The sequence below is a fragment of the Dermacentor andersoni genome, chromosome 1 (genome assembly GCF_023375885.2).
Source record: "Dermacentor andersoni chromosome 1, qqDerAnde1_hic_scaffold, whole genome shotgun sequence".
NCBI lineage: Eukaryota > Metazoa > Arthropoda > Arachnida > Ixodida > Ixodidae > Dermacentor > Dermacentor andersoni.
The window spans coordinates 109219276-109239781 of record NC_092814.1 but is presented as its reverse complement, the minus strand read 5'-3'; the positions used below and the strand labels follow the sequence as shown (position 1 = coordinate 109239781).

At 45.2% G+C, this 20506-nt stretch overlaps 1 protein-coding gene across 1 annotated transcript in view; it reads right to left on the bottom strand.

Annotated features, from left to right (window-relative positions):
• The window catches only part of LOC126545605 (coactosin-like protein), an 829152-nt gene that overhangs the window by 371019 nt on the left and 437627 nt on the right, over positions 1–20506 (bottom strand). The window lies entirely within an intron of this gene.

The following is a 20506-nucleotide window of genomic DNA, read 5'->3' as shown; positions in this document are numbered from 1 at the left end:
CATAATTTTCGCTCCATCCCGAGGCCCCGTCTTTGCTTGTCCAGTGCGGTAAACGATGCGTCAAAGTTCAGAACAACATTCATTTGGGCTAGATGGTGCAAACTAGGAACGAACAGCGCCAACTAAGACGATCACGAGCGGGAGAACGACGCAGGACAAGCGCCATCTAAAGAAGAAGGAGGTACGCATCTTTCGTAACATTGCGGAGCAACTTACACTGTGTGTGACCTGGCGGCAGAAGATTCGCCACGGAAACAATGCCGCTACTGCAAGAAGTGTGAACCACGGTTCCGAGTGATAAAGATTCTTGGCAGAAGCAGAGGTAAAAAGGCACAGGAGGTTTTGGACGCATTCCATATAAAGAAGAGAGGGAAAAAACTGTGTTAGTGATACTTTTGTTACCCTCTTTAAAAGCGAAATGTCATATCTTGAACGGTCTGGCAGATGATACACTGTGGTCCTTGTGCGCTTGTATGTGATTTCAGTTATATTTGCTGATTTTTCTGTAAATAAAGATAGATGAAATGGCGCTTGTCCTGTGTCGTTCTCCCGCTCGTGATTGTCTTGGTTGGCGCTGTTTTTTTTCTAGTTGACCGACACGTCAAAGGCCCCGTCTGCACTGACTTAACGTCTTTTTCTTTTTTGCGTTAAGCTAAACTTCTTTTTTTTTTTCAGGGTAGAATACTCTTCTAAAAAATATGTGGGAAAACAACGTGCCATAAAGTAAACTTACGTGTGTAATACATTAAATGTCAACTTTTACTTGGGTAAAAACTACTCTTGGTGTATCGGCGAACAAGCGGAGAAACTGTGCGGACACGAATAATGTAGCGTACTTTCTTGCGTATGTTCTTTTTACTTCCTTGCATTATGATGTCATTTTCTGTTTGTTTTACGACCACAGGGATCTCCCGTGGATCATAAATCTTGATCATCTCAAAAACTTAGTACAGTCGCCGTTGAGAAAACCTTGCTTTTGTTGCCGAAGTACTGAAACGGGTAGATAAGGAGCTATTCTCAATACAATTCTCTGTATTAAAAAAAAAATCTTGCAGACGCGCGCCGCAGACGTCAGGCCATTTAGCCTCAAATGGTCTCATACAATCATACAAAACGTATTAAGAATATTAGTGTGCAGCATCGTGTCGCCTTGCGAAAAACGACCACTCGCAGTTGGACTGTGCGATTTCGCACGGGGAGATTGTTTTTTTCGAAATTCATTTAGTGATGTGCACAAAGTCGCATTCAATAAAGAAACGGAGAAAGAAAACGAATTAAGAGCTGTTTCAGAGTTGAAAGGACTTGAAATAGCAAGTTCAAGTCTGTTTTGTTCACGGAGCCATTGACGTACGGGCTGCTGCTCATTAAGCATCGCTTAATGCGCAGGTTGACGAGCTCGCGCTATAGCAAGCTGCACACATACCAGACGCCTCGAAGAAACTTCCTTGGTAGCTGCGCAGCATACACCCGGCGAATCACGGCTACTGCTTCCTGGATATCGGTGCACACCTCCGTATCTTTTCCTTCTGTTATCAGTTTCTTTTGTTGTTGTCTTTGTTTCTGTTTTTTTTTTCTTGATTAGACATATGACACACGAAAGACTTAAGACAAGATCACATGGACCAGTGCGCACATTAATTGCTACTTGCTGTCACAAGTAAAACCTGATACTGTGTTTCTCCCACGTCAGGCTACCTACTCGGATCCGTACAGTGGTGGCTGTTCATCTTCCCTAACGAGCTGCACTAATTGAACGGGGAGAGCTTTTAATGACAACTGGTAGCGCACGCATGGCACTGGTGTTAAGCGAATGCATACATTCTTTTTTCTCGTTTTCTTCTCAGTTTCTTTGGCTCTTTTAAATGCGTTCTTTTATTTGGCTCACCCTTCACTTAAGCTGAGCAATGTGAAGCCCAGCATTCATTAAGTTCTTCCTGTTAAATTAAACTCTGTTGCAACGTAAACCTTGCCCAATTCATCATGGTTTTCTGGTAGCGTATGTATCGCAAGGTTCCTTTTGTCCTCTGGGTTCCTGAAGGATGGGCACAGCTAAAAGCTCCCGCTCTTGAATATTATTATCCATATTGCGTCGCGTGTCGTAACCCATGATTGTGGCGAGCAGCATCCGATGCGGCTGCAGTCAGCCAGCCTACTCCCTAGCAGTGGCCCTGCATACACCGACGGGGGCACACATGCACGTTTGTACGCCCACAATACGGACAGCATTGTATATATGTTCTCGAGCTGGAGAGGAATAGTTTATATATATATATATATATATATATATATATATATATATATATATATATATATATATATATATATATATATATATATATATATATATATATATATATATTTTAGAGTACTGGACATCAGCCCGAGGCACTATGCGGCGTGCAACATCAATTTCAACAGTCACTTTCGCAAATTCGTATATGAAGGCACTACACCGGCCCCAATCAAAGCTGTTTCAGTTCTTTCCCCCCGAGCGACGCCAGAACAAACGACCCATTTCTTCGTGGGAAATAACCAAAGTGCCGTTAGAGTTTCAAAATGGGACCACCGCTGACGTCGAAACTTTTTTTTTTCTCCTCGAAGACGGGCTGCTATTTCTTTTTCTGTTGTATTAAAATTTCCATTTAGGACGTCTCTGATGCACGCTTGCGTTCTTGCGTAAATGTGCACGCAACTGCAGGCAATACATCTAATATACCACGAACAGTAAAATTTTTTTCGTTTGACCCTTTGCAGCTAGAATGTAGAAAAAGAAAATAGGATTAAAGCAAACGAACAAAGGCTTAATTTAAGAAGAACTTGGCTCTTGCCAAAAGCTTAGCAGTATTTTTCAACTAATAATATATACATATTAATACATGCAATAATATAGCAGTATTTCGCTACTAATAATTTAGGACAGGCTGTTGTAGCACTGATGGTCTTATTGGTGAAAAGAAATACATCTATTAACTTTGAATATGTATGGCATCCACAAATGAGACGAAATGTGTAGCAATGACGTTCCTAAAGGGAGTTTGAGCGTTCAGCCTTTAAGATGATCGTTTTCTTGCCTGATCTTTCTTTTTTTTTTTTGCATATACGCAAGTGCGGTAGCAAGACCCTTCCTTGGTTGTTCAGTTAGATGAAGCAGCCAACACGGAGAGCGAGAATTCTTCAGTGCTGTACGCAAAACACTAGCCAAGTTGCGCGAATGTCAATTTTCCTTTGCCGCGTTGTCGGAGATTATGCACAGCACCGTTTTGAGTGCTGATTAGAACAGCAGTGCAGCTTGCATCCCTGGAGGGCATGTTTGCTGGCATGCTGCGTGTTAGAAAGAGCTCCCCGTCACCGTGTTGTCTTTTACAGCGGAGCTCTTTATGCGGACCCTGTGACGTCGTTGTCGGACTTCGCTAGAAAGGGGCCACGTGACCTAGCAGGATAGGAAAAGAAGAGCACAACAGGGGGAAAGGGGTCGGAGTGACCATTTTCTCCCTGTGAGAATGCTATCTTATACGCGAATCTTATACGGTTTTCACACGGTGCATTTTCGGCGATCGAGCCAGATCGGCATCGAATTTATCGATGATTGATTACACCCTGCCGCGAAAGAAATAGATGTTACGCTGGCGGTTTGCGGCCAACGAACAGTGCCCAGCGATTGAAACGCGATGCTAGGAGCGCGTGGCTGCCGGCACTTCTTGCGCCGGCAACAAGTGCCGGCAGCCACGTAAATCCTCAAACCGATCCAACCTATCGTCAAAACGATCGCAGCGCCCGCATCTCTAGTGGTGGGCCTGGCACCCAATATACGAAGCTTCGGATTAGTGGTTCCGCACATTCCATTCCAGGTAGAATTGTGGGAAGACCACGGGTAGCACGTATTCCTGAGGAAGATGCTGCCTACCGCGAATGTCAACGAGAGTTGGCTCGTGAACGGGCTCGTTCTCGTAGGGCTGACCCCGAGCTGCGCGCCAGAGATGCCGAGTTTAAACGGCCGCGCCGATCATCAACAATGACAACATTACACTAATACGCCATTGCATGGCGTAACATTCGCTGTTCGACTATCTTCACGGACAGGAAGGGGCGGTGATCTTTTTCTTTTTTTTCTTTTTTGACTTTAATAAGGGACGCTGGATAAACGAACAAAAAAAAATCAGTGGTTATTTCGCGGCAAATGTGACAGAAATGCGTTAGCATTACATCGCACCTCTTTGAGGCCACCGATCTATGATTGAAACCGCGTTAATCGCATTGCAAAGTTGTTCAGGAGCTCACTCTACACACGTCCTGCCTCTCTGTATATAATATATATATATATATCTATATATATATATATATATATATATATATATATATATATATATATATATATATATATATATATATAGACACACACAAATATTCTTCTAGCTCTCCTATCCGTCTATGCCTCTAGTGCATGACCGGCTTCCCACTCTTAACACCCACTCACCTGCACACACACTGTTTCCCACTTTCAGATTTCGTTTCCTCATGCGTAAGATTTCAGTTTATCATGTGCATTTGTTATTGAGAACATAGCTTGAGAAAAATAAGCAAGTTCGACCTAAAAAAACTTGAACGATACGACAGAGAAACACCTTAAAAGCCGGGAAATGAGATAGAAACTGGCCTGTACATAGGTTGCAAAAAATAAGAACTAATGCACAGAACTTTGCGACTCATGTACTGTTGGACTGTATATATTTTATTGATCCGGTGTTCCACTGAGTGTTATATTTTGTTTCGCTATTCTTCCTTTTTACGCAAATTTGTTTCGTTTGCCAAGTGACAAGGAGTAGCCGGTGCCACCATAAAGGTGCCAACCTCTCCTAACATTCACTTCAATAAAAAAAAAAGAACAAGGAAATAATCCTATAAAATAAGCATAAGGCATAAGGCAACATTGGGCCCCATACCGTAAAACTATTCCAATATGTTTCTATTCCAACCTCCTGTCGTCAAATTTGAGTAACCACCGACGCAAGCACCGGGCGGTCACCCACAGGGTTGTCTGAACAGACCAATCAAACGCTCTCCTCGTTCATAGGAGGTCACTTTTGTTTACTTGAAAAACGAATAACATTGCCTACACTGAGCGGCTTGTCGTATCTAATTGGCTGACAAGAGGCGACGATAACGCTCAAGTGGAGAGGGATTCGCTGGGGCAGAGCCAGCGCACTGAAAATCGATGAGCGGATGAAGAGGGTGGTGCCCGCGTCTGCGATTGGTCGACTTTTCCTTACTTAGCTTGTGATGGCTGGTCGAAAATCGCGGTGGCATGCAACGGAAGCTTAAGAATGACGCTAAAACTGACACTCAGCAAAGAAGAGTTGGCAGAATGAGGTGGTAAGCATGCCGAAAGTGCTCGACAACGTTACACGGCCACGCAAGAACATTTATTATACGCAAATACACCCACGCTCTCCGGCAGGTGCGAGTTGCCAGCGTCTCAGCGATCGGCGGCAGCCACCTTTTATTCCTTTCGGAACGGGGTAGCCGGCGGCTATTGCGAAGAAAATTCAGTTTTGTTCGGCATATTAATGCATCTTTATCGCGTACACGTCACTTTGACGCGGTGAGATTGTGCGGTTTTGTGAAGTCGCGTGACAAGCAGGTGAAGTGGGTGCAGCCCGAAAACTTTTTACCAATAGCCGAGGGCTAATGGCGAAAAGGGGTCGAATCAGAAATAACTGTTTTAGAGCGCAGCTCTTTGGCGTCCGTTCCTGGGTTTCGCGTCGTCGTCGGCGTTGTCGTCGGCCTCGTAACCAGCTCCGCCCCCCTTTCATCCCCCCAGCGCTAGCAGCGACCGACTGATACCGCTGGATGCCGCTGACGCCGCTAGAGAGTCAAGATAACGTGACTGCATAGAACACCGTCGCCGCCATGCAGAAAGAGGAGGAAAGGGTCCCCCCCCCCCTGTTCTTGTGTGGCGGATAGGGTGCTCTTCAGTTGCCGACGCGCCGGTTATTTCACGTAGGCCCCGGCACGTCGACGAATACGTGACCACCTTCCCACGGCTAGACCTGGTTCTTAGCGCTGCGGAAGCGAGGGTATCATATTGTTTGTGTCGGCATCGGCGGCGTTGTCCCTGAAACCAACTCCGCAGCTGGGGTTGACTCACTATCGGCGTCAGCGGCATCAGTCAGTCGCTGCTATCTCTTCCCTCCTCCCTTTATCGTGTTGTCCGCTTGCTGCGCGCGCTTCTGCCCCCATCGTTTGCCGCTGGGTGTACACGCCGCCCCCCTCCCCCCTCTTCCTGCGAGTCTCCGGTTGTCAAAGCGCCGGCTCGAACTTAATTCCTTTCTTCGCTCCTCCTCCAATGCAACCCCTGTGCGGTGGCAATCAGAGAGCCAGATCGGTGGCGGCGGATGTGTATATGTGCACCGCCCGAGCCGAAATTGCCGCTGCCGTTCGCCCTGTGCGGTGGCAATCAGAGAGCCAGATCGGTGGCGGCGGATCTGTATATGTGCACCGCCCGAGCCGAAATTGCCGCTGCCGTTCGCCACTGCGAAATTATCTTGCTGGTAGTAGCTGCCTACTTCGCCCCTACCGCACTCACGAAAGACGTCGTGCACTTCCTGCAACTCGCATTAACCGTCCATCGATCCACACCGATGTTAGTAGTGGGGGACTTTAATGTTGACATAAAGACAAACAGCAATTTCCTAACACTTATGCGGGAGAACATCCCGTTCCTCTCGCTCGTAACGCGTCCCACGGCTGTGACAACCTCGCGAGGCACTTGTATAGATCTCGTCTTTGAGAATCAAGCATTGGTGTACCAAGTCGAACATATATCAGTCTATTTCTCCGACCACAAAGCTTCCTTCATGACTGTCAAGAACTGTTAGTGGAGTCTTTGTTAAAGGAATACGTGTGAAAAATAAAAAAAAAATTCTGTGATAGCGCATACACGTGTTGCTCGATTTCTTTGCCTCAATCTATCGAAAAGGTGAAACAGCTTATTTGCTGCGCTCAAATTTCGCATTAGGAAGTAACGTAATCGTCGGTAATTTTTTCTTTTTTCTGTCAAATCATGCATAATCAGTGGGTAAACAGCACATCAGATGGGGAGGCATCGCGGTTTTCGTGACGTCGCCTGACAGACAGGTGAAGTGGGGGTGGTCGAAAAAAGTTTTTGACCAATCGTAGAGGGCTGATAGCAGAATTCGAATAGTTAAGTTTGGAATAGTTTTACGTTATAGCGCCCATTGTTTGCCTTATGGAATTGGGACAAGGTGGTTATTCGAAGAGCATTGTGAGTTGCTGCTTATTTCCCCAGGTTGTATTATCCTAACTGTTTGAGTAGTGTCGATAGTTTGATACTTTAGATTTTGCAATTTAATTCTTTTCGATATTTAGTCTTTCCAAGATTTTTTGCGTGTTCAGTTGGTAATTCCATATTCTTTAGTGACACCCGTTGTACTGTTCTTTTATTTTTCATACATAGGGGCTTCACATATTTAGAAGCAACAATGCTTACTTAACTCAAAACCAAAAGTTCCTGAGAACAAATAACCAGCTCTTATTGCTTGTTCTCTCATATACAACAAAAATTACGTAATACATCCGAGTATATATTTTTTTGAACTCTATACATTATTATAAATGAAAGTTAATCTTAACACGAACTCATGGTTGTTGCTAAAAATGTAGCCCCTTTGTGGTACATCCACTCCGCGCGTTACAGCACAAGGTATCTGACATTCTCTCGCATGGTCTGAGAATGAGCTTAAGAAATAAAACAGAGTGTTGCTAACAGGATGCTAAGCGGTATCAAAGGCTGGGTTAATACGACGCCAAAAATGACAGTGTCTTTAAGCGCATGTAATTTATTAAATAATTATTGCAGACTAATGCTTGTAATCTGCGGGTGATGTGTTGTGGTGTACCCTTCCTCTCCTATTTTTCCGTCGTTTATCTTCTTCTTTCGCTTCTCTCCTTTATTTTCCTCTGCTCTTCAAGAGGGTGGGCTTGGTGTCCCATTAAAGGACACCAAGCTGGCCCACTTCTCTTTCTATCTTTTCTCTATGTGTTTACTTGATTATTCGTAATAACGAATGAGTGAATGAACTACTTTGCACTTTGAAGAATAAAGGGGCATCGTGAAAAGTACAACAGAGCTTGACAGGCTCCCCAGTCATACATTACTCAGCAACACATGGGGCAGCAAGACAGCACTGTACATGGAAGGTACAGTATGAAATACATAAAACTCAATAAATAAAGCAAAACAAGGAACTATGCAAGAATCTAAAAGCCTACACACACACTGAAATTGAAATAAGATAGGCGTCAGGGTGTTACAGCCGGGACAACTAACTGAGAAAATTCGATAAATCTGCTCTATTGCGACCCAACAAAGGCAAATTCTCCTTAATTCTATAACGAAGTGCTGTCCGACAGTAGCACAATATATGAAAGCCGTAATTGTGTGCGGTATGTCAACAAAGAATTACCAATGAGTAATAAACCTGTACAGGTGACCGTACGAAAGGTCAGTGCCGCATTGTCACAAAAAGTTGTGTTACATTGCACATTATAATCTGGTTTGCGCCGTATGATGTCATAAATTATGCCGAGAAAACACCTTTAGGATTTTGGCTTCCTCGAGAAAAGCTCAGCAGCTTGGTATTTTCATTTCATTTCACTTATTATTACCCTCAGGACTTGACAGCATTAGAGAGGGGAGCAGTTACGGGCGAAATGCAAGAACAAGATAAACGAATACAATTGCAAACAGCTAAACAAATGTACGTACTAAGTACACAGATATAGCTGAGCATATTAACAAGTAGTGCAATGAAAAACGCAAAAACATTAGTTACTCCCAAAGAAAGAAAGACAATTAGAGGAAAAAAACTAGTGTATTTCAAGAACGGGAGGGGTCAGATATAAGAACGATGTCTTGAGGGAAGCGATAAGCGGTTCCAATCCATACATTCTTTCAGCAGAAAAATATTCAAGATATATGGTTTTCCATCTTGGCACATAGCCTTCTGCGCATGGTTGACACATAGTATGTATGATGGTGTTTTATCAAAAGCGATTGAAGGTAGTGATTATTGTAAAATGCTTTGTACTCGTAGAACAAACTGAGGCGAGACAACGCCCGGCATATGTGTCGAGTAAGGGCGGATAAGCTGTGACGAAAATAAATCAAGTGGTTTTACGTCCCAAAAACACGATATCATTATGAGGCATGCTGTAGTGGAGGACTCCGGATCAACTTTGATCACCGGCTTTCTTTTCTTACCCTGCGCCCAATGCATGGTAAACTGGTGTTTTTGAATTTCGCACCCAGCTAAATGTACCCGCTGCGGCAGGGATTTCATCCGGCGATCTTGGGATTAGCAGTGCAACGCCTTGCGTAGTGATGTTGTGTTGCTTTTGGTTGGGGTAGTTTGCTACCAAGAGCCCATATTGCTGAAGCGTTTTCAAGAAGCGGTCGAATATATGTAGTATACAGTAACTCTTTTAACGGGAGTTGTGCCAAGAAGTATCGTTTGATGTAGCTGAACTTCCAGTTAGCGTCCGCTGCAATGTAATTTGTATGATCACTCCACGGACCCTATAGCGTAAAGCTATTCCAACATGTTTTTATTCCAATCTCCTGACGTCAAATTTGTGTAACCGCCGACGCAAGCATCGGGCGGTGGCCCGCAGGGTTGTCTGAACAGACCAATCAAACGCTCTCCCCATTTAGGAGGTCACTTTTGTTGGCCTTAAAAATATATAACATTGCCTGCACTGAGCGGCTTGTCTTATCTAATTGGCTGACAAGAGGCGAGGAGCTAAAGTGGAGAGGGATTCGATGGGGCCGAGCCAGTGCACTGAAAATCGATAACCCAATGAAGAGGGTTGTACCGGCGTCTGCGATTGGTCCGCTTTCCCTCACTTGGCTTGAAGAGGCTGGTCGAAAATCACGGCGGGATGCAACGGAAGGTTAAGAATTCCGCTGAAACGAATCCTCAGTAAAGAAGAGTTGGCAGAGCGCTGTCGTAAACGTGCCAAAAGTGCTTGAAAACGTTACACGACCACGCAAAAAGGTTTATTGTCGGCAATTAAACCCATGCTCTCCGACAGGTGCGAGTAGCCAGTGCCTGCGAAATCAGCGGCAGCCATCTTTTATTCCTTTCGGAACGGGGCAGCCTGCGGCTATTCAGAAAATAATTCAGTTTTGTTCGGCATATTATTGCATCTTTAACGCGTACACGTCACTTTGACGCAGTGAGTTTTCGCGGTCTTGTCATGACGTCGCATGACAGGCAGGTGAAGTGGGTGCAGCCCGAAAACATTCTACCAATAGCCGAAGGCTAATGGCTAAAAGGCGTCCAATCCGAAATAACTATTTTCTTTGTTCGGTCTATATGATGCATAATCAGTGTGTACGCGTCATATCAGATGGGGAGCTATCGCACTTTTCATGACGTCGCGTGACAGACAGGCGAAGTGGGGGTGGTTCAAAAGTTTTTGACCAATCATGGAGGGCTGATTGCAGAATAGGATTAGAAAAGTTTGGAATAGCTTTACGTTATAGCGCCCCACGTTAGGCTACTCGTAATGATAACACACAGATATTTAATTCATGAAACAGAGGAAAGAGCTGTACCATTGAGAGTGTATTTAAACCACGTTGATGAAAATGAGAGATAGGCGCATGCATTTAAATTTTAATATATTGATACCCATTTTTCATTTGTTGTACCAGTTAAACCTGGTATGCATCTCTTCTTGAAAGCCGGTAGCATAGTTTTATTTAGTTATTACATGATAAATGACACAATCGTCCACTCGTCCAATCGAACGCGTTTGACTATTGTTGCGCGTAACATCGCGTTACTGTGTGCATTTTTCTTATTTTTTTTCTCTCTTCCTTCTCCTTTTATTCCCTTAACCCTTTCCCCAGCACAGGGTAGACAGCCGGTATTTACACTGGCTAACCTCCCTGTCTTTCCTTCCCTTTTGTCTCTCTCTCTCTCTTGCTTTCGCATAGGAAAAGTGAAGTTTTGTCCATAAATGAGGCACACAACAGCCGCAGCTTAAGGACTTACGTAATTATAACGTGCATGTACCACAGCATCCTATCCATAAACCTACAACCTAAGTTTTAAAGGCAGCCGGTAGCCATCCAAATATTATTACAATAGCAGCTGTACTAATTGAGCGAAAATAAATAGCAGAATATAAGGCATACCTACGAGGTTTAGGGTAGTACGACGAGCCCCTTAAAGACGTTTCAGCGGGCGTCGACCGTATTACCTTGGAAGACACGGCACATACATTGTTCTCACCAACGCTGCGAAAATGCACTCCTTTCTTTTCTGAGCTCAAAAGGCGGCTTACCAGAGGCTGCTGCTCAGTCACGCTAGGCGTTCACGCTGCTAATGCGGCCCTTTCTTCGTAATGTATGCAACAAGCGACGCGCGCTAGGGAGAAGCTCACGCCACTGCGAATTTTCAGTAATATAGCGCCATTTGCCGGGATATTCAGCAACCGCGAAGACAGTTGGAAATCGCACAGAAAGCGGCGCGCATTAACATCGGCCATTAGGAACGACGACAGCCGCGGGCAGCCAGCTAGTTTTAAAGCCGCCACCGCGCAGCCAGGGAGTTTGGCTGCGCACGAGCCTTTTGTTTGCACCTGGCCGTACGTCGGCGCTATGCGGCCGTTTCTGCTGCTCTGCGGCGGTCTGCTCCCGGTTTTAGAACCATGGAAACATTAAAGCACCGCGTGGTCCCTGACGCGCGCACCTTCGCATCGTTGTCAAGCATTAAAAAACGAGAAGAAAAATGTACGTAGCCCAGTGGTGTCAGCTCTTAATGGCGGCTCGTGAAAGACCGGAATATTAGAAGAACAGCAGAAATTAGCCGTATACTCTTTTCTCTTTCTCGCCCGTATAACTTTCTAGCGGCGCGCCTTGAAAGCGTCGCTGTTTGATAGAAACGCATTCACATTCGGTTCATAGCTGCGGTGCGGCTCCGCTGGCGAAGCATTAGGCCGGCCTTGCGCCGTCGCGAGCGGAAACGGCCGCGCCATCGCGCTTGCACCGCAGGAGCCAGCGCCGACTTAAGAGATTTGCGGCAGACGCGACTTGCGCAATAATTCAACGCGACTGCGCTGCTGTAGTGGACGGGAGTGCGCGGGCCTTGAAAGCTGGGCGTTGAAATGTTAAGAGGTGGGGGGGGCACGTAAGACGAACATTGCACTCACGGGAACAGCGCGTTCTGATTTCGCAGCCCGCGGAAAGCGCTCAGACGTTGCTTTAACGCGGTAAGCACCTATTTCACGCAAAGGATAATTCAAAAAGCACTTAGCAGGCTTGGTTTTCTTGTGCTCAAGATGGTGTCTTGGTAAACACTGTACGCTGCTCCTACAAGAGCGCGGGAGTTGTGAATCAACAGTAGTCCACCGGAATTAGTCGCAGAATAGGACGTGACGCGCAATCACGTCCATTGTAAGGAAAAAGATTCTAGGCCACTCGGCTTCAGTCTTGCCCAAGTGTTATTGTATAGACTTTCATATAATGACAAGATTTAGACTCCTGGAAATTTTAACCTAAAGTATTACTGCAAAGTTCGGAATTTTGCCTACAGATACAGCTACTAAGTGCAGCTGATACGTTAGGCACGATATTATAGGCAATATCATTTTGAGTCTTCGTAAGGCCTTGTAAGCATCGCAAAAGTTCCTCAGGTAGTTTCAAGTACTGCACAATACCGTCATTGCCATCATAGTTCTTTCTCTTCATGACTACACCAATGTTTTCTCCCTTCAGTTGGCGTGCAGTTGTGGGTCATCTACTATATAGGACCGACTTTCTTGTGAATTTATCATTAAATATCTCTCAACATTTGTGGGAATTTGTTCCGGCAAGCCCGCGGACGCATTCTACGGAATAATAGGGGGCATAACACATTCCACATGTTCAGGCTGCACAGATTCAGCACGGAACGCTCTTCTGCGCTTAGCCAAGTTTACTGGCCTGTGGGGACACCTCTGGCTGTGCAGCAGACCTGTATGCTTTCATAATTATGGAACGATGTTTTCTCTAGCGTATGACACGTGGTAGAACATCAGACGAGCTGCTGGGGCTACGTGGCGTTACCTATAGAATTTTCGAACTTTCCTTCTTTTCAGATATATATAACCTCTATAATTATCTTTAACCACTAAAGCCCTTTGCAATACAGCAGACCTGCGTATCACGAACCACACGCGTATAGCATGGCGGTTGAAATTTCGTCGTAATTCGTGAAAGTACGTAGGACAAACACATTATTAGAAGCAGCAGTAGTAATTGGTTGTTTATTCGGTAAAGAGGGAGTAGAAAGAAAAAAATTTTGTGCTTGTCGCACTGAAACTGTCTGCCTGTGGCAGCTGACACCTGAAGGGCGTAGGAAGCATGTGCAAAATGGTTTCATCGTGGCCATAAGTTGCGCTTGTGCCATTCATATATTTATCGTCCCCGATAAAATATCCATATTAACAACAGCAAAAAGTGTGTGGCAGTTCAGGCTGACACGGAAGCAAAGAAGCATCATAAGTGTGGCTTTCCCCGTCGGCCAGCTCGCCATCCTACGATTTTTCCCCCTCTCCAACTCATGGCGAGAGTGGCTGAGCAAACTTATACATTCGCGATGGTAGTGTACCTGCCTCAGAAAGAAGGATCAGACGAGGCGTATAAAGAAAAAAGGAAATACAGTACGAAGCTCCATAAAGCCGAACGATCTGCCGGCAAGGATCGAAAGGGGAAAGCAGTCCCGATAGGCACCGCCATACGGCAGCCCCTTTTCTATTTACCATTCCTTCTCTCTTTCCTTCATTCCTTCTTTCTATTTTTACCCTCCTATATAGGTTCAGCAAGAAGATGCCCTGCATGCTATCAACCCCGCTGGTGGTGGTCTCAAGCGCGATGTGGCCAGGGGAGAAAACGGCACCGGCCGTCTCTCTCGAAACCAGCGCCGCACAGTCGTTCGCTGACGCGCTCCTCCGTTTCCAATGGTTTCTTAGAGTGGTGCCAGAATGGCCGGAGAGCGCGGCGCCGGAGCCGTTATCGGAGCCGGGCAGAGCTGAAGACCGGCCCGGACAGAAGATGAGTCGCCAGTCGCATTTCATCCCTTACTTTTTCTTTCGGGGACGCCGAAGCCCCGCGGGTTGTTCTCGGGCTGGGCCTAAACGGGAGAGCGCGGTTGTTGTGGCGGCACCACGTTCCCCGAGTCGCCCGCAGCCATAGGCGCCTGCCGGGCACGGGCATGCGCGGGGAAGTAGAGAAGGACGTGCTTTATTTGAGCGAGCATGATGGACCTCTCCCTATTTGCCGATTTGGCGGCTCTGTTCGTATATGAGACAGTTGTCCTCTCAGAAAAAAAAAAAAGAATGCGCGAGAGAAATTCCCACAGAAAACAAAGTTCATGTAAACTTGTACTAGAAAAAGAGAGATGCAAACTGTCAACAAGAAAGGTACATGAAGCGCCATCGGCTCTTAACCGAGGAAGAGGGCAGCGTTCTTCGTGCAAGGCTGGGTATAGAAGTGTCACCGTCTTTTGCTCACGGTGCGAGAGTCTTAGTACGACGGTGGTGGTCGTTGTTCCTTCCTTACGCGCCCGTGCATCGCGGTTACCACTGATGTTGTTTGTTGCACTAAACAATTTCTGCTTTTGTATCCAAACTAGCAGAGTCCTAAAACGCGCCTGCATCGTGGCCAAGTGTAATCGCTAGCTCAGTGCAGTTGACTTCCCGTTGCACTACTGAAGAGCCATGCGTACTAAATGAAACATGGTTAAATCGGTAAGCGAAATGAAACACTAACACGAAATACACAGGACGAACGTTGGACATGTGTTTCTGTTTCGTTTCTCTTAGCGCCTTGTACCTCATTTATAATCCCAGGAAACCAATTCACCCAGCTTTCAGCAATAGTAACCATGCGTACACTTGAGTCACTAGTGAAAATTCACTGACGACCAGCTTCTATAGGAGCACCACCTGTTCCCTTTGATGTCTACACCCCGCTATGTTCTTTTTTTTTCTTTTTCTCTTTTTCTTTCTTTCTTGGTTTCTTTCTTTCTCCAATGCGACATCAACTTTCTTCCTCCTCATGAAGTTCATGTCTATGTCTTCTATTTTCCCCAGAATAAGACTGCCTGAGTCACCAAGCTTGCATCTTATAGAGCTGCCAGCTAATAACATGTCCCCTGTGACGATTAGATGACGGCTGTTATTACGAAATGTTCGAGTGCACAACATGCTTTCTGAACGTTGGTTCTGACACCCGACGTTGCTTTGGAAACAAGTCAAACAACAACATGTGCACGAGTCGCCTAACTGCAGATTTCCCAAGTGCTCAGCGGGCGTTTGCCCCCCGTGCAGGTACCGGAAGCCCTAACCGCTCAACCAGCGGCGAAGTGCCTTCGACTGGGCTCTATGAGCGAAGTTCGGCGTTTGGCATCGGAGCCTTAAACACAGCGCACGTCATCCCGGACCTTTCCTTTCAGAGAGGCTGTTGGCGTGAAATGAAAACATCCCAAAAGATGAACGAGTGTTGACCACTGATATTTCCGTGGTCCCACAGAACGAAGACGACGGTCGTACGAAGAGTGCGCTAGCCCAAATTTCTTTCTTCTTAATTTACTGGCCGTATGGCAAGGGTTATGCGCATCCTACGAGTGGTATAACAAGGAGGGAGAGAAAAAGTGCAGAATAATCTGCTGTCGTTACCGCGCACGTAAAGGACGACTGGCTCCTACCAAACAAGAAATAAAAACATTCACAAGAACACAAAACACATAAGTGTCTCGTAATGTATTTAGCACATTATTAATTGGCATAGACTTTGAAGGAGCCTTATGCATTCAGAAATCAGAATTGGTGCCATATGGAAATGTGCAAACAATTTGTATAAAATTCATAGTACTTAGTGAGGTAAATAAAAAAATGATAATTAACTTTCGTGGTTACTGCATTAAATCCGAACATTTTATATTGGAAAATTAAAGCTCACTGACTGAAGTTTAGTTTTTCGATCGTGGAAATTGAAAGTTAGTTGACTGTTGCATTTTGCACAACTTTTCTAATGCAATCGTGGATCAAGCTATACGCTGATAAAACCGCTATTCAAGCGAAGAGAAGCCCGCTCAATTCAAGCGTCTTCATTTGATGAACGCGCTGGCTAGCCAATTCTATTCTGCTAAGTTACAATGGAGAAAATAGGTTAGCCGCTTCTATTCTCTGAAGTTGCCTCACCATCCGCCGACGTGTCAAACGGAGGCTGAATATCCTCCGGCAAATGCCCGCATTTGCATGAGTATACAAGTTTTCCACCATTTAAGTCAACTATTTCCCGAAGATTATCTTTGCTAGCATTCAGCAGATCGAATTTGATGGCGAAGGTGGCGCACAAGGACTTCCACAGCTCTGAAGCACAGTTCCATCCGGTGCGCCACGTTTTAAGAGAAAAACTACTTGGCCTGTGTAGGACATCTTTCTTCTGCTTCCTCTATTTTGCAGCGTCCGCGCACAAGCACAGAAAAGAAGTACAGCTCATCATGTCACTGGCTGCGCAGATTGAGCACGATAGAAGGCCGCAAGAGCCAAGTGCGAAAGGCGGCAGCTAGCTCGTAGATGTTTCCTTTTGCGGATATTTTCTTTGTGCCGGTAAGTGGAGAGTTGGGAAACGCGATTTCACTCGCACGCCAGTGCCGTTTTCTATTGCACTCAGAGTAAGAGGAGGCCGAAGCACCTTCGTTCCTTTGAATTGCACATCTTTTGTTGTTGGTGGCATTTCTGCATTCAAACGTGAGTAAAAGTCAATGTTCATTGCAGGTAGCGCTGGAAGGCGGAAGTGTTTTGCTTTCCGTGTGGCGTAGAAATTTCGTTGGTGGTAGAAACTCCTAAATGGGATTTCAAGGGCTTATTGTTTATTGTTTGTTTATTGAGTACCTGCATCGCCATAGAAGGCATTACAGCAGGGGGGTACATACATATCTACATCAGTTGACACTCATTTCATCACACAAAGCGCGGTAAAACGTTTCATTACATTGTATACCAACAATATTTGACGGGAGAGCATTCCACTCCCTCGTGGTCCTGTAAAAAAATTCATAACGCAAGGTGTCACCCCTAAAAGGAAATTCATGGAGTTTCAAGGCATGGTCTCTTCTACGGGAAATGTACGATGGTAATTTAATATATTTGTTCCTGTCGATGCCTATTTTAGAATAGTAAACACTGTGAAAAAATTTGAGTCTGAGGCACTTTCTTCTATCCTTTAGATCTTGCCAATGAAGTCTGCGCTTGCCTTCGGTAATACTGAGGCTTTTGTCGTAATTACCAAGAACAAATCGAACTGCCCTATTCTGAATTTTTTCAATTAAATCGACTAACTGACACGTATAAGGATCCCAGCAGATGCAAGCGTACTCAAGTACCGAACGTACGTGAGTAAAATACAGCTGTTCTTTCAGTTTACTAGGTAATTGGCCGAAATTTCGACGGAGGAAGCCCAACTTTCGGGCCGCCTTCTTTCTTACCTCCTGTACATGCCTGTTCCACCTTAAATCTGAGGTAAACCAAACTCCCAAGTATTTACATTCCGTAACCCTGCTTAGAGTAACGCTATTTAATTTGTACTCGTATGTCTTGTATGAATGTTTCCTTGTAAAGGTGATGTTTAAACATTTTGAAACGTTAAGTGACATTTCCCATTTCGCACACCAAGTTGGAAGTTTGTCTAAATCACTCTGAAGTGCATAAAAATCGGAATCACTATCAATAACCCTATATACTACGCAGTCGTCTGCAAACATCCTGAAAGATGACATAATACCACTAGTGATATCATTTATATATATTAAAAACAAGAGGGGCCCCAACACAGAGCCTTGGGGTACTCCAGAGGTCACTGCAGCAAGATCAGAGGAGATGCCATTGAGAACCACAGACTGTTGTCTATGTGAAAGATATTCAGATATCCATGCAATTACCTTTTTGTGCAACTTGTAGGCGTGTAATTTGCTAATAAGTAGGTCGTGAGCCACAACGTCAAATGCTTTACGAAAATCTAGAAAGATGCAATCAATTATCTGCCTTTTGTCTATTGCTTGAGCCAAATCGTGAGTGAATTCTACTAGCTGCGTAGTACAAGAAAAACCCTGCCGAAATCCATGTTGGTTTGCATTTAACAGGTTATTGTTAACTAGATGTGACATAATACAACTATATATAACGTGTTCCATTATTTTACATGTAATACTAGTCAAAGACACCGGTCTGTAGTTCTCAATGCAGTTTTTGGGCCCACTTTTGTGTAGAGGCACGACATTTGCCAATTTCCAGTCGGTAGGTACGGCACCCATGTCTAAACATTTTTGGAAAAGACGGCGTAAATACATGCACAACGATTCACAACAACTACTAAGCATTGCTGCTGCTATATTGTCTGGTCCATTCGCCTTTCTGGGAGAAACATTTTCTAATAGCTTGCGTACACCTTCCAAAGCAAACTCAACTTCGGGCATTTCTTCATTGCATAGCGAAAAATCAAGACTTACAACCCGAAACTGGCGATTACTAAACACAGAAGAAAAATAACTACCAAATGCTTCAACTTTGCGCTTGTCATCATCAAGTACCGTGCCTAAGTATTCAAGAGGAGGGACAGAATTGTCGTTATATTTGCTGTGCCGCTAGCAATCCTCCAAATTTACTTTCGTCGACTCACGGAGCCGTATTCTGTAATGATTCTTTTCTTTTAAGGGCTCGCATATTGATTGGGACCCTATAGTCATCTTGTGGCGTGGTGTCTGGACACCCCTTCTTTTACCACAGACAGCCCTTTAGTAAGGCATCGGCTGCGGCTGTGGAAGGTATGTTAGAGACTTCGTTGGGAACAATGTACAAGCGCGCTGCCCACCATGTGTTCCAGGCCCGCTCGGCTTGCCCCTCATAAGCAGGTGCTGCATCTCCTATCCAAGACAAGAGCCTGCCTATATAACTGAGATGCTTACACCCACTTTTGTATTTACATGATGCATGCGATGTAGAAAGTGTTTTTAAAGGGACTCTGCAACACCTATCACCGCATTTGTCAAATATTTGCTCTACACACACTATCCCTCTCCTTAGAGCGTTTCAATCGCACTGTTACAGATCGCTGCGGCACATGCGGCGATCGCGATACTCGGTCACTCAGCGGCAACCAGTTTTCATCTCAAGTGATAATCACGCACAGGTCTACCGTTCAAACACACCCGCCAGTGATGTATTTCGCAATGAAGAACGGCACAGCACCTGTCGTTACGTCATATGTATGATCTGAAGTGAAGGCGCTAAAACGACGGAGGACAAAGAAGAAACGCACACACACACAGGGCGCCACTTCCAACAATGTTTAATCAGGAAAAAACGCCACTGATTTATACTAGGAGCGCAATCACAGTTTCTCAGGGCACATTCGCGTTCAGGTAAAGCAGTTCTTTCCGTGATAGTGATATGGATGCAACCCTTACGCAGTTATCACCTGCTTCAATGATCCTTTTGGCCTCAATTATTAATCTAACCCATTTGTCATGGCTTCTGGCAACCACAGCGCAGGCGTGGAAGTCTGGCTTACATTTGCAATTTCTACAATGAATTGCCAGGTGGCCCTCCCTCCCATTGTTCCCTTTGTTATTGTGTTGCCTCAGCCTGTCATTCAGGCACTGCTCTGTCTGGCCCACGTACTTTCTACATCAATCTAAAGGAATCTCATAAACAACTCCTGCCTGACAATCTACGTATTTGTTATCGTGTTTAGTGACACAGGCCGGTGCCTTGCGGGAAAAAGGGTTGGTCATTCTACAGAAAACACGACATTTACGTTAGCTCGCTTTGCAATCTTTTTCAAATTATGCGACATGCGGTGTATGTAGGGTATGACAGCAGCTTTTTCTTTTTCGCGGGGTGCCTCCTGGTCCTGTTGGCGGATTCGCGACTTCTTCAGGATTGTTTCCGCTACGGACACTAAAACAGGTTGCGGGTAGCCTGCCTCTTTCAGGCGGTCAATCTGCTTAAGAAAACTCGCCGCAGCTCGATGTGGACAGGACTTCTTAAAAGATTCAGCAGGCGCATGTTAGCAATGCTGCGGTTACCTACCTTAGAGGGAGAGGAACTAAAAGGTAGCAGAGGTTTACTAGCCCGAGGTTCACAGTGCGCCTTCACTTCAGATCATGCTTAACCAACACGCCCAACTATCCATCCTAACGCCATATGTAGGACCAGATGTGACAAATAATTGAAATCCAGGAAGGAGCGGGAAGGGGAATTGCAGAGCCCCTTGAAACTAAAAGTTCTTATAGGGGTCGTCGAAAAGGCATCACCAAAGCTGTCGCTATGTTTGGTCAAGGGAGTGTTGAAGTCATGTAATCTCGGTAAAAAATGAGTAATAAAACGCATGCGAGTCCAGTAACTCAAATAAGGAAGCCTGAAAGTTGTGCGACGT